This window comes from Ambystoma mexicanum, chromosome 7p (genome assembly GCF_040938575.1).
Source record: "Ambystoma mexicanum isolate Mex_15411 chromosome 7p, UKY_AmexF1_1, whole genome shotgun sequence".
Taxonomy (NCBI): domain Eukaryota; kingdom Metazoa; phylum Chordata; class Amphibia; order Caudata; family Ambystomatidae; genus Ambystoma; species Ambystoma mexicanum.
This window is the reverse complement of record NC_090939.1, coordinates 9,645,637-9,658,256: the sequence shown is the minus strand read 5'-3', so window position 1 is coordinate 9,658,256 and position 12,620 is coordinate 9,645,637. Positions and strand designations below refer to the sequence as shown.

Here is a 12,620-nt window from a genome sequence, read left to right as displayed (position 1 = left end):
TAATGAAGTAAGGAGTTTCTATCGGTCTCTTTTCTGAAGAGGGTACATGTGAGTTTGCCCTCCTCGACTCTGATTGTCAGATCCAGGAAGTTGATTGATGTCACACTGCTATTAATGGTGAATTGTAGGTCCGTGGACCATGTTTTCTGCCAACCATGGAAGTCTGCGAGTGCATTGGCAGAGCCTTTCCAAATGAAGATGATGCAGTCTATATAACTCTACCATCGACTGATGTTTGATTTAATTGTAAAGCGCACAAGGCCCGTGGGCAACCGGGCGCCTAACCTTAAGTACAGGCTACAGCAATATACAAAGGGCGAGATTTACAGGTAGTGCGTAAGTACAGGATACAAGTTAAGAACGATACAGTGTGGCATATATACACAAATGAAATATAGACAGATAAGGAACCGGCTAGCGTGGGACCTTATGCTTTCTGGGTGAACAGCCAAGCTTTGGCGTTGTTTTTGAACATTAGAAAGGACGGTTCAGTTCTTATGTGGGTTGCCAGAGTGTTCCACAGTTTGGAAGCTAGGACAGGGAAGCTCACGCCACCCGCTTTTTGGAGTTTGAATCTGGGCAGAGTTAGGCTGTGAATTTGGGCTGATCTGATAGGACGGGAGGAAGAATGAAGTGCAAGACGCGATGAGGGGTGGGGCGGGGCATCGTTGTTCAGGCATTTGTGGGTCAGAGCTAGCGTTTTCAAGGCAATTCTGTGTTTTACCGGGAGCCAACGAAGGTCAGATCTGAAAGTGGAGATATGGGACCGTCTGGGAATATTGAGAGCTGCCCTTATGGCATTATTTTGAATAGTTTGTAGTTTGAGGTTAGACTGGCTAGTCCCTAGGTAGAGGGCACTACAATAGTCTATTTTGGACATAAGAGTTCTGGCCAGCGTAGTGCAATTGTGAGTCTTCAGGCAGTGATAAGTTTGCATGTGTAGGCCGAGGCCGACCTAACAGCATTTGTTTGTCTGTTCAGGGATAGGGTGGAGTCTAAACGCCTAATGTTTTGGTGTCTTTGGAGATCTTGATGACGTTGCCGTCAATAGTGACAGACTTATAGGCTTGGTTTAGTTTGTTGAGACGATGAGTGGATCCTAGTAGTAGGAGCTCCATCTTATCGTCGTTGAGGCAGAGTTCATGTTGAGCCATCCAGGCCTGGATGACCAAATAGACATCTTTCTAAGCTTTGGTGTCGGCTGTGTAGTCACCAGTGATGGGGATGAGTATCTGGGTGTCATCCGTCATTCCAGAATGGGTTATGTTGACTCTGTACATGGATTGCTTCAAATTCTGCAGTGAAAATTATTGCGAGGCTGGGGTCAAAAGCAGCCCCCCATGGCTGTGCCAGATGTCTGGGGGGGTAGAAAGTCTCGTCAAACAGGAAGTTCTTAGTAAGAGTTATTTCTAGCAGTTCCAAAATGAAGTTGACACTGACTCTTTCTTGTTCCATGTTGTGAGTGAGATGGTTCTGTATGCAGTGCAAGGCCGCAGTTTGTGGGATGCTGGTGTATAATGCTTTTATATCCAGCGTCACCAGGATGTCAGTCCTGTTGTCAAAGGTTATGTTTTCATAAACGTTGATGGTGGACATCGTGTCTTTCAGGTATGTGGGAGTGACTTGGCATAAGGGTTTGAAAAAGAAATTAATACATTTGCAGAGGGGTTTGTGAATGGAACCACATCTTGACACGATGGGTCTTCCCAGAGGGCAGATGGCATCTTTGTGGAGTTTCGGGAGTGCATAAAAAATGCTGGTGTTCTCCCCTCTGATGTATTGAGAAAAGACTCCTCTTTATCTGTAATCCATTCGTATTCAAGAGCATAGCTGGTACATGACGTGATTTCCTGTTTAATGGCTCCTGTAGGGTCTTGGCTCAGTACCTTGTAGTTTGTTCTGTCATCAAGTAGGGACAGAACCATTTCTTTATATTGTGAAGTACTCTGGACCACAATACCTGCTCCCTTTCCACGGCTTTTATCACAATGTTGTTCATGGATAGTTGTTTAAGGGCCTTGCGTTAATCATTGGTAAGGTTGTGTCTAATAGGTGTTTGTATTCTTTGAAGTTGTCTGACGCACCTTTCAAAGGTAATGAGAGCAGGTTCTGTCTCATGGTCTTTCGGGCAGTAGTTGGATTTGGGTTTGAATCCTGTATCTTCCATCTGGGATCTCGGGTCGGAGTCTTTGAAGTGTGCTTTAAGTCTGATAGACCTGAAGAAATGTTGACGTTCATTTTCTAACCCAAACCAGTCGGTATGATTGGTTGGGACATATGATAGGCCTTTCGTGAATACCGAGAGTTTTTCTTTGGCAAGATTGTACCTTGAGAGGTTAAAAACTGGTAAGGTGTCTGGGTTTGTCTACGTTGGTTGCATCATCGCCCCCACATTGCGCTTCCATGTGCAAAAACAGACCTGAAGATACGAGTGCGCTGGTGACTGCATCTGAGTGGCTACTTTCGACATTTAACTAAGATTGAGAAGAACCCAATGTGAGGGCTGGTACATAGGGGAGTCTCCTACCTTACCTGCCATTGCTGTTCACCTCCTGTATCAACTGGTAGACACGCTGCACCTCCACTAGCCCACAGGACCGCATCTCAGATGAAGCAGTTCGTCTTTGGTATATCTGCTGGTTTGGCTACTCCACAGCAATTGTGCATAATTGAAGAGCTTTGGCAGCTACACCCAAACAAATGACCTTAAGATGCTGACCTTTCACCTTCACCCAAACCAGAGCATTGTCCTAGGTCAGAAATTGGCAAGTATTCTTGACTCTGAGGTTCCCACCTCTCAGCCCTCTTTCGGAAAGGTGCCCAAGTGGCCTTGTAACAATGTTCTGACATTAACGTTGGGCCTACACTTGCCATTGCTGGATTCATATGGAATTGGCAATAGTATCCCCCTGAGCAAATCCAAATTGTCCCTCTCCCATGCTACATCCTATTAGTTACTGGGCTGCAGTTGGGTGAATGAACATCTCGACGTGCCCCTGGCACACCCTATGATCAACTTGATGATCATAAAAGCTCTCTTCCAGCATGAACCTACTTGGCCAGGCTATAGGCCTCTAAAAGCTACCCCCTCAGACTTTCTGAACCCAAATTACTCTAGCAGCATTTCTAATAAAGTAATTGTTGCCCTCTATTGTCTACTTTCCCCCTCCCGACTGATATGTTTTATTTGTATCGCGCTCATACACATGTTTCAGAGCGCGACAAGGCATGGGAGGGGAACAGTGGAGAACACAATGATCTTACTAAGCCCAGTGACATTGAGAACACGCAAGTGCAAGGGAAAGGGGAAAACTGCATGGAATGGGGAGAGTGGAGAGTGCGGGGCAAAGGAGAAACAGATAAATAATGAACAAAAATAAATAGATAATTGAGGCAATAAACAGGGGTAGTGCAGCCAGCAAGTGGCAAGTGCTGTGTTTAGGGCAGCAGACTGGGTAAGTCTAAGTGCAGACAAAGAAGAAATGGGGGTGGGGGACTGTTTGGGTACAGATGCAGACCCCAGTGCTAGGGGTGGCCAGGAGGCAGTTCAGGAGGGTGGCAGGGTGAGCAGGTACCTGGGCCCAGGGGACAGAGGGTGGCCTGGTGCACAGTGCCAAGAGAACAGATCAGAAGAGGAGTGAAGGCAGAAGCTAAGAGGAGAGTCCTGAGGTGCTTCCGGACCCGGAGATGATTCTCCTCACATTTTAGAGTGGCAGGGAGGCTATTCCAGAGGGAGACCCCAGCCGAGGACAGATCTACCCCCTACTCGTTTTTTTGAAAAAGAACTGACTCAGAGGTAGAGGAGCAAAGAGCTCGCGAGGGGGTGGTATTTGCGGAAGGAGATGAAGATATTTTGGACCTTGTGGATAATGCAGAGGGTTTTTAATGTAATCCTTGCATCCACTGGAAGCCAATGGAGAGATTTCAGAGCTGGAGAGATGCAATCCCAGGGTTTGAGGCCAAGGACAAGTCTTGCAGTCCTGTTCTGGATTAGTTGCAGAGGGCGGAGAGTAAAGGCAGGTCGTTTTAGAAAGAGGCTGTTACAATGGTCCAACCTAGAGAGAAATAGAGCTTGGGAGACAGTGTCTGGGGGAAGGAGAGGAAAGGCAGAGTACCTCTGAGGAGCGTTCATCGCTTGACCGTAGCAACCACCAGGTGAGCTATAGAAAGCTGAATGATAGCCTGTTTGGCCAGATTTAGGATAGTATCGTCACACTGGCTTCTCAGGCTTCAGGCTAGCGCAGACAATGCAGGGTAGGAGGAGTGTGTGTGGTGATAGCAGCTCCTTCCTATCCATTTTCAGAATGGCTCTGGGTTATATTTGCCCCTTCCTTGTCCCTATGATCCTAGCACCAGTCCCCAATGTCTGAGCCTGCCTTGGTCCTCTGTTCCTAGCACCAGCCCCTGATGTCTGAGCCTGCCTTGTCCCTATGATGCTGGCACCAGTCCCGGATGTCTGAGCCCGCCTTGGTCCTCGGTCTCCGATGTCTGAGCCCGCCTTGGTCCTCGGTCTCCGATGTCTGAGCCCGCCTTGGTCCTCGGTCTCCGATGTCTGAGCCCGCCTTGGTCCTCGGTCTCCGATGTCTCAGCCCGCCTTGGCCCTCAGTCTCCAATGTCTGAGCCTGCCTTGGCCCTCAGTCTCCGATGTCTGAGCCTGCCTGGGTCCTCTGATCCTAGCACCAGCCCCTGATGTCTGAGCCTGCCTTGGTCCTCGGTCCTTGATGCCTGAGCCTGCCTTGGCCCTCTATTCCTAGCACCAGTCCCTCATGTCTGAGCCCGCCTAGGTCCTCTGTTCCTGGCACCAGTGCCTCATGTCTGAGCCTGCCTCGGTCCTCTGTTCCTAGCACCAGCCCCTGGTGTCTGAGCCCGTCCTGGTCCTCTATTCCTAGCACCAGCCCCTGATGCCTGAGCCTTCCTTGTCCCTATGATCATGGCACCAGCCCCTGATGTCTGAGCCCGTCCTGGTCCTCTGTTCCTAGCACCAGCCCCTGATGCCTGAGCCTGTCTTGGTCCTCGGTCCCTGATGCCTGAGCCTGTCTTGGTCCTCGGTCCCTGATGCCTGAGCCTGTCTTGGTCCTCGGTCCCTGATGCCTGAGCCTGTCTTGGCCCTCGGTCCCTGATGCCTGGGCCTGTCTTGGCCCTCGGTCCCTGATGCCTGGGCCTGTCTTGGCCCTCGGTCCCTGATGCCTGGGCCTGTCTTGGCCCTCGGTCCCTGATGCCTGGGCCTGTCTTGGCCCTCGGTCCCTGATGCCTGGGCCTGTCTTGGCCCTCGGTCCCTGATGCCTGGGCCTGTCTTGGCCCTCGGTCCCTGATGCCTGAGCCTGCCTTGGTCCTCGGTCCCTGATGCCTGAGCCTGCCTTGGTCCTCGGTCCCTGATGCCTGAGCCTGCCTTGGTCCTCGGTCCCTGATGCCTGAGCCTGCCTTGGTCCTCGGTCCCTGATGCCTGAGCCTGCCTTGGTCCTCGGTCCCTGATGCCTGAGCCTGCCTTGGTCCTCGGTCCCTGATGCCTGAGCCTGCCTTGGTCCTCGGTCCCTGATGCCTGAGCCTGCCTTGGTCCTCGGTCCCTGATGCCTGAGCCTGCCTTGGTCCTCGGTCCCTGATGCCTGAGCCTGCCTTGGTCCTCGGTCCCTGATGCCTGAGCCTGCCTTGGTCCTCGGTCCCTGATGCCTGAGCCTGCCTTGGTCCTCGGTCCCTGATGCCTGAGCCTGCCTTGGTCCTCGGTCCCTGATGCCTGAGCCTGCCTTGGTCCTCGGTCCCTGATGCCTGAGCCTGCCTTGGTCCTCGGTCCCTGATGCCTGAGCCTGCCTTGGTCCTCGGTCCCTGATGCCTGAGCCTGCCTTGGTCCTCGGTCCTCGATGCCCGAGCCTGCCTTGGTCCTTGGTCCTCGGTCCTTGATGCCTGAGCCTGCCTTGGCCCTCTATTCCCAGCACCAGTCCCTCATGTCTGAGCCCGCCTCGGTCCTCTGTTCCTGGCACCAGTCCCTCATGTCTGAGCCCGCCTCGGTCCTCTGTTCCTGGCACCAGCCCATGATGCCTGGGCCCGCCTCGGTCCTCTGTTCCTAGCACCAGCCCCTGATGCCTGAGCCTGCCTAGGTCCTCTGTTCCTAGCACCAGTCCTGGTCCTCTGTTCCTAGGACCAGCCCCTGATGTCTGAGCCCGCCTTGGTCCTCTGTTCCTAGCACCAGCCCCTGATGCCTGAGCCCGCCTCGGTCCTCTGTCCCTGATGCCTGAGCCCGCCTCGGTCCTCTGTCCCTGATGCCTGAGCCCGCCTCGGTCCTCTGTCCCTGATGCCTGAGCCCGCCTCGGTCCTCTGTCCCTGATGCCTGAGCCCGCCTTGATGCCTGAGCCCGCCTCGGTCCTCTGTCCCTGAATCCTGAGCCCGCCTCGGTCCTCTGTCCCTAGCACCAGCCCCTGATGTCTGAGCCCGTCCTGGTCCTCTGTTCCTAGCACCAGCCCCTGATGTCTGAGCCTGCCTAGGTCCTCTGTTCCTAGCACCAGCCCCTGATGCCTGAGCCTGCCTTGGCCCTCTGTTCCTAGCACCAGCCCCTGATGTCTGAGCCCGTCCTGGTCCTCTGTTTCTAGCACCAGCCCCTGATGTCTGAGCCCGTCCTGGTCCTCTGTTCCTAGCACCAGCCCCTGATGCCTGAGCCTGCCTTGGTCCTCAGCCCCTGATGTCTGAGCCCGTCCTGGTCCTCTGTTCCTAGCACCAGCCCCTGATGCCTGAGCCTGCCTTGGTCCTCAGCCCCTGATGCCTGAGCCTGCCTTGGTCCTCAGCCCCTGATGTCTGAGCCCGTCCTGGTCCTCTGTTCCTAGCACCAGCCCCTGATGTCTGAGCCCGTCCTGGTCCTCTGTTCCTAGCACCAGCCCCTGATGCCTGAGCCTGCCTTGGTCCTCAGCCCCTGATGCCTGAGCCTGCCTTGGTCCTCAGCCCCTGATGTCTGAGCCCGTCCTGGTCCTCTGTTCCTAGCACCAGCCCCAGATGCCTGAGCCTGCCTTGGTCCTCAGCCCCTGATGTCTGAGCCCGTCCTGGTCCTCTGTTCCTAGCACCAGCCCCTGATGTCTGAGCCCGTCCTGGTCCTCTGTTCCTAGCACCAGCCCCTGATGCCCGAGCCTGCCTTGGTCCTCAGCCCCTGATGCCTGAGCCTGCCTTGGTCCTCAGCCCCTGATGTCTGAGCCCGTCCTGGTCCTCTGTTCCTAGCACCAGCCCCTGATGCCTGAGCCTGCCTAGGTCCTCTGCCCCTGATGCCTGAGCCTGCCTCGGTCCTCTGCCCCTGATGCCTGAGCCTGCCTCGGTCCTCTGCCCCTGATGCCTGAGCCCGCCTCGGTCCTCTGTCCCTGATGCCTGAGCCCGCCTCGGTCCTCTGTCCCTGATGCCTGAGCCCGCCTCGGTCCTCTGTCCCTGATGCCTGAGCCCGCCTCGGTCCTCTGTCCCTGATGCCTGAGCCCGCCTCGGTCCTCTGTCCCTGATGCCTGAGCCCGCCTCGGTCCTCTGTCCCTGATGCCTGAGCCCGCCTCGGTCCTCTGTCCCTGATGCCTGAGCCCGCCTCGGTCCTCTGTCCCTGATGCCTGAGCCCGCCTCGGTCCTCTGTCCCTAGCACCAGCCCCTGATGTCTGAGCCCGTCCTGGTCCTCTGTCCCTAGCACCAGCCCCTGATGTCTGAGCCCGTCCTGGTCCTCTGTTCCTAGCACCAGCCCCTGATGCCTGAGCCTGCCTAGGTCCTCTGTTCCTAGCACCAGCCCCTGATGCCTGAGCCTGCCTTGGCCCTCTGTTCCTAGCACCAGCCCCTGATGTCTGAGCCCGTCCTGGTCATCTGTTCCTAGCACCAGCCCCTGATGTCTGAGCCCGTCCTGGTCCTCTGTTCCTAGCACCAGCCCCTGATGCCTGAGCCTGCCTTGGTCCTCAGCCCCTGATGTCTGAGCCCGTCCTGGTCCTCTGTTCCTAGCACCAGCCCCTGATGCCTGAGCCTGCCTTGGTCCTCAGCCCCTGATGTCTGAGCCCGTCCTGGTCCTCTGTTCCTAGCACCAGCCCCTGATGTCTGAGCCCGTCCTGGTCCTCTGTTCCTAGCACCAGCCCCTGATGTCTGAGCCTGCCTTGTCCCTATGATGCTGGCACCAGTCCCGGATGTCTGAGCCCGCCTTGGTCCTCGGTCTCCGATGTCTGAGCCCGCCTTGGTCCTCGGTCTCCGATGTCTGAGCCCGCCTTGGTCCTCGGTCTCCGATGTCTGAGCCCGCCTTGGCCCTCTGTCTCCGATGTCTGAGCCCGCCTTGGCCCTCTGTCTCCGATGTCTGAGCCCGCCTTGGCCCTCAGTCTCCGATGTCTGAGCCTGCCTGGGTCCTCTGATCCTAGCACCAGCCCCTGATGTCTGAGCCTGCCTTGGTCCTCGGTCCTTGATGCCTGAGCCTGCCTTGGCCCTCTATTCCTAGCACCAGTCCCTCATGTCTGAGCCCGCCTAGGTGCTCTGTTCCTGGCACCAGTCCCTCATGTCTGAGCCTGCCTCGGTCCTCTGTTCCTAGCACCAGCCCCTGGTGTCTGAGCCCGTCCTGGTCCTCTATTCCTAGCACCAGCCCCTGATGCCTGAGCCTTCCTTGTCCCTATGATCATGGCACCAGCCCCTGATGTCTGAGCCCGTCCTGGTCCTCTGTTCCTAGCACCAGCCCCTGATGCCTGAGCCTGTCTTGGTCCTCGGTCCCTGATGCCTGAGCCTGTCTTGGTCCTCGGTCCCTGATGCCTGAGCCTGTCTTGGTCCTCGGTCCCTGATGCCTGAGCCTGTCTTGGTCCTCGGTCCCTGATGCCTGGGCCTGTCTTGGTCCTCGGTCCCTGATGCCTGGGCCTGTCTTGGTCCTCGGTCCCTGATGCCTGGGCCTGTCTTGGTCCTCGGTCCCTGATGCCTGGGCCTGTCTTGGTCCTCGGTCCCTGATGCCTGGGCCTGTCTTGGTCCTCGGTCCCTGATGCCTGGGCCTGTCTTGGTCCTCGGTCCCTGATGCCTGGGCCTGTCTTGGCCCTCGGTCCCTGATGCCTGGGCCTGTCTTGGCCCTCGGTCCCTGATGCCTGGGCCTGTCTTGGCCCTCGGTCCCTGATGCCTGGGCCTGTCTTGGCCCTCGGTCCCTGATGCCTGGGCCTGTCTTGGCCCTCGGTCCCTGATGCCTGGGCCTGTCTTGGCCCTCGGTCCCTGATGCCTGGGCCTGTCTTGGCCCTCGGTCCCTGATGCCTGGGCCTGTCTTGGCCCTCGGTCCCTGATGCCTGGGCCTGTCTTGGCCCTCGGTCCCTGATGCCTGAGCCTGCCTTGGTCCTCGGTCCCTGATGCCTGAGCCTGCCTTGGTCCTCGGTCCCTGATGCCTGAGCCTGCCTTGGTCCTCGGTCCCTGATGCCTGAGCCTGCCTTGGTCCTCGGTCCCTGATGCCTGAGCCTGCCTTGGTCCTCGGTCCCTGATGCCTGAGCCTGCCTTGGTCCTCGGTCCCTGATGCCTGAGCCTGCCTTGGTCCTCGGTCCCTGATGCCTGAGCCTGCCTTGGTCCTCGGTCCCTGATGCCCGAGCCTGCCTTGGTCCTCGGTCCCTGATGCCCGAGCCTGCCTTGGTCCTCGGTCCCTGATGCCCGAGCCTGCCTTGGTCCTCGGTCCCCGATGCCCGAGCCTGCCTTGGTCCTCGGTCCCCGATGCCCGAGCCTGCCTTGGTCCTCGGTCCCCGATGCCCGAGCCTGCCTTGGTCCTCGGTCCCCGATGCCCGAGCCTGCCTTGGTCCTCGGTCCTCGGTCCTTGATGCCTGAGCCTGCCTTGGCCCTCTATTCCTAGCACCAGTCCCTCATGTCTGAGCCCGCCTCGGTCCTCTGTTCCTGGCACCAGTCCCTCATGTCTGAGCCCGCCTCGGTCCTCTGTTCCTGGCACCAGCCCATGATGCCTGGGCCCGCCTCGGTCCTCTGTTCCTAGCACCAGCCCCTGATGCCTGAGCCTGCCTAGGTCCTCTGTTCCTAGCACCAGTCCTGGTCCTCTGTTCCTAGCACCAGCCCCTGATGTCTGAGCCCGCCTTGGTCCTCTGTTCCTAGCACCAGCCCCTGATGCCTGAGCCTGCCTCGGTCCTCTGCCCCTAGCACCAGCCCCTGATGCCTGAGCCTGCCTCGGTCCTCTGTCCCTGATGCCTGAGCCCGCCTCGGTCCTCTGTCCCTGATGCCTGAGCCCGCCTCGGTCCTCTGTCCCTGATGCCTGAGCCCGCCTCGGTCCTCTGTCCCTGATGCCTGAGCCCGCCTCGGTCCTCTGTCCCTGATGCCTGAGCCCGCCTCGGTCCTCTGTCCCTGATGCCTGAGCCCGCCTCGGTCCTCTGTCCCTGATGCCTGAGCCCGCCTTGATGCCTGAGCCCGCCTCGGTCCTCTGTCCCTGATGCCTGAGCCCGCCTCGGTCCTCTGTCCCTAGCACCAGCCCCTGATGTCTGAGCCCGTCCTGGTCCTCTGTTCCTAGCACCAGCCCCTGATGCCTGAGCCTGCCTAGGTCCTCTGTTCCTAGCACCAGCCCCTGATGCCTGAGCCTGCCTTGGCCCTCTGTTCCTAGCACCAGCCACTGATGTCTGAGCCCGTCCTGGTCCTCTGTTTCTAGCACCAGCCCCTGATGTCTGAGCCCGTCCTGGTCCTCTGTTTCTAGCACCAGCCCCTGATGCCTGAGCCTGCCTTGGTCCTCAGCCCCTGATGTCTGAGCCCGTCCTGGTCCTCTGTTCCTAGCACCAGCCCCTGATGCCTGAGCCTGCCTTGGTCCTCAGCCCCTGATGCCTGAGCCTGCCTTGGTCCTCAGCCCCTGATGTCTGAGCCCGTCCTGGTCCTCTGTTCCTAGCACCAGCCCCTGATGTCTGAGCCCGTCCTGGTCCTCTGTTCCTAGCACCAGCCCCTGATGCCTGAGCCTGCGTTGGTCCTCAGCCCCTGATGTCTGAGCCCGTCCTGGTCCTCTGTTCCTAGCACCAGCCCCTGATGCCTGAGCCTGCCTTGGTCCTCAGCCCCTGATGTCTGAGCCCGTCCTGGTCCTCTGTTCCTAGCACCAGCCCCTGATGCCTGAGCCTGCCTTGGTCCTCAGCCCCTGATGTCTGAGCCCGTCCTGGTCCTCTGTTCCTAGCACCAGCCCCTGATGCCTGAGCCTGCCTTGGTCCTCAGCCCCTGATGCCTGAGCCTGCCTTGGTCCTCAGCCCCTGATGCCTGAGCCTGCCTTGGTCCTCAGCCCCTGATGTCTGAGCCCGTCCTGGTCCTCTGTTCCTAGCACCAGCCCCTGATGCCTGAGCCTGCCTTGGTCCTCAGCCCCTGATGTCTGAGCCCGTCCTGGTCCTCTGTTCCTAGCACCAGCCCCTGATGCCTGAGCCTGCCTAGGTCCTCTGCCCCTGATGCCTGAGCCTGCCTCGGTCCTCTGCCCCTGATGCCTGAGCCTGCCTCGGTCCTCTGCCCCTGATGCCTGAGCCTGCCTCGGTCCTCTGCCCCTGATGCCTGAGCCTGCCTCGGTCCTCTGCCCCTGATGCCTGAGCCTGCCTCGGTCCTCTGTCCCTGATGCCTGAGCCCGCCTCGGTCCTCTGTCCCTGATGCCTGAGCCCGCCTCGGTCCTCTTTCCCTGATGCCTGAGCCCGCCTCGGTCCTCTGTCCCTGATGCCTGAGCCCGCCTCGGTCCTCTGTCCCTAGCACCAGCCCCTGATGTCTGAGCCCGTCCTGGTCCTCTGTTCCTAGCACCAGCCCCTGATGCCTGAGCCTGCCTAGGTCCTCTGTTCCTAGCACCAGCCCCTGATGCCTGAGCCTGCCTTGGCCCTCTGTTCCTAGCACCAGCCCCTGATGTCTGATCCCGTCCTGGTCCTCTGTTCCTAGCACCAGCCCCTGATGTCTGAGCCCGTCCTGGTCCTCTGTTCCTAGCACCAGCCCCTGATGCCTGAGCCTGCCTTGGTCCTCAGCCCCTGATGTCTGAGCCCGTCCTGGTCCTCTGTTCCTAGCACCAGCCCCTGATGCCTGAGCCTGCCTTGGTCCTCAGCCCCTGATGTCTGAGCCCGTCCTGGTCCTCTGTTCCTAGCACCAGCCCCTGATGTCTGAGCCCGTCCTGGTCCTCTGTTCCTAGCACCAGCCCCTGATGTCTGAGCCCGTCCTGGTCCTCTGTTCCTAGCACCAGCCCCTGATGTCTGAGCCTGCCTTGGTCCTCTGTCCCTGATGTCTGAGCCCGTCCTGGTCCTCTGTTCCTAGCACCAGCCCCTGATGCCTGAGCCTGCCTTGGGCCTCAGCCCCTGATGTCTGAGCCCGTCCTGGTCCTCCGTTCCTAGCACCAGCCCCTGATGTCTGAGCCTGCCTTGATCCTCTGTCCCTGATGTCTGAGCCCGTCCTGGTCCTCTGTTCCTAGCACCAGCCCCTGATGCCTGAGCCTGCCTTGGTCCTCTGCCCCTGATGTCTGACCACTTCCTGGTCCTCTGTTCCTAGCACCAGCCCCTGATGTCTGAGCCTGCCTTGGGCCTCAGCCCCTGATGTCTGAGCCCGTCCTGGTCCTCTGTTCCTAGCACCAGCCCCTGATGTCTGAGCCCGTCCTGGTCCTCTGTTCCTAGCACCAGGCCCTGATGCCTGAGCCTGCCTAGGCCCTCTGTTCCTAGCACCAGCCCCTGATGTCTGAGCCCGTCCTGGTCCTC

At 58.5% G+C, this 12,620-nt stretch overlaps 1 protein-coding gene across 4 annotated transcripts in view; it reads left to right on the top strand.

Moving 5' to 3' along the window:
• Positions 1 to 12,620, top strand: part of WDR4 (WD repeat domain 4) — a 210,759-nt gene that overhangs the window by 143,324 nt on the left and 54,815 nt on the right. The window lies entirely within an intron of this gene.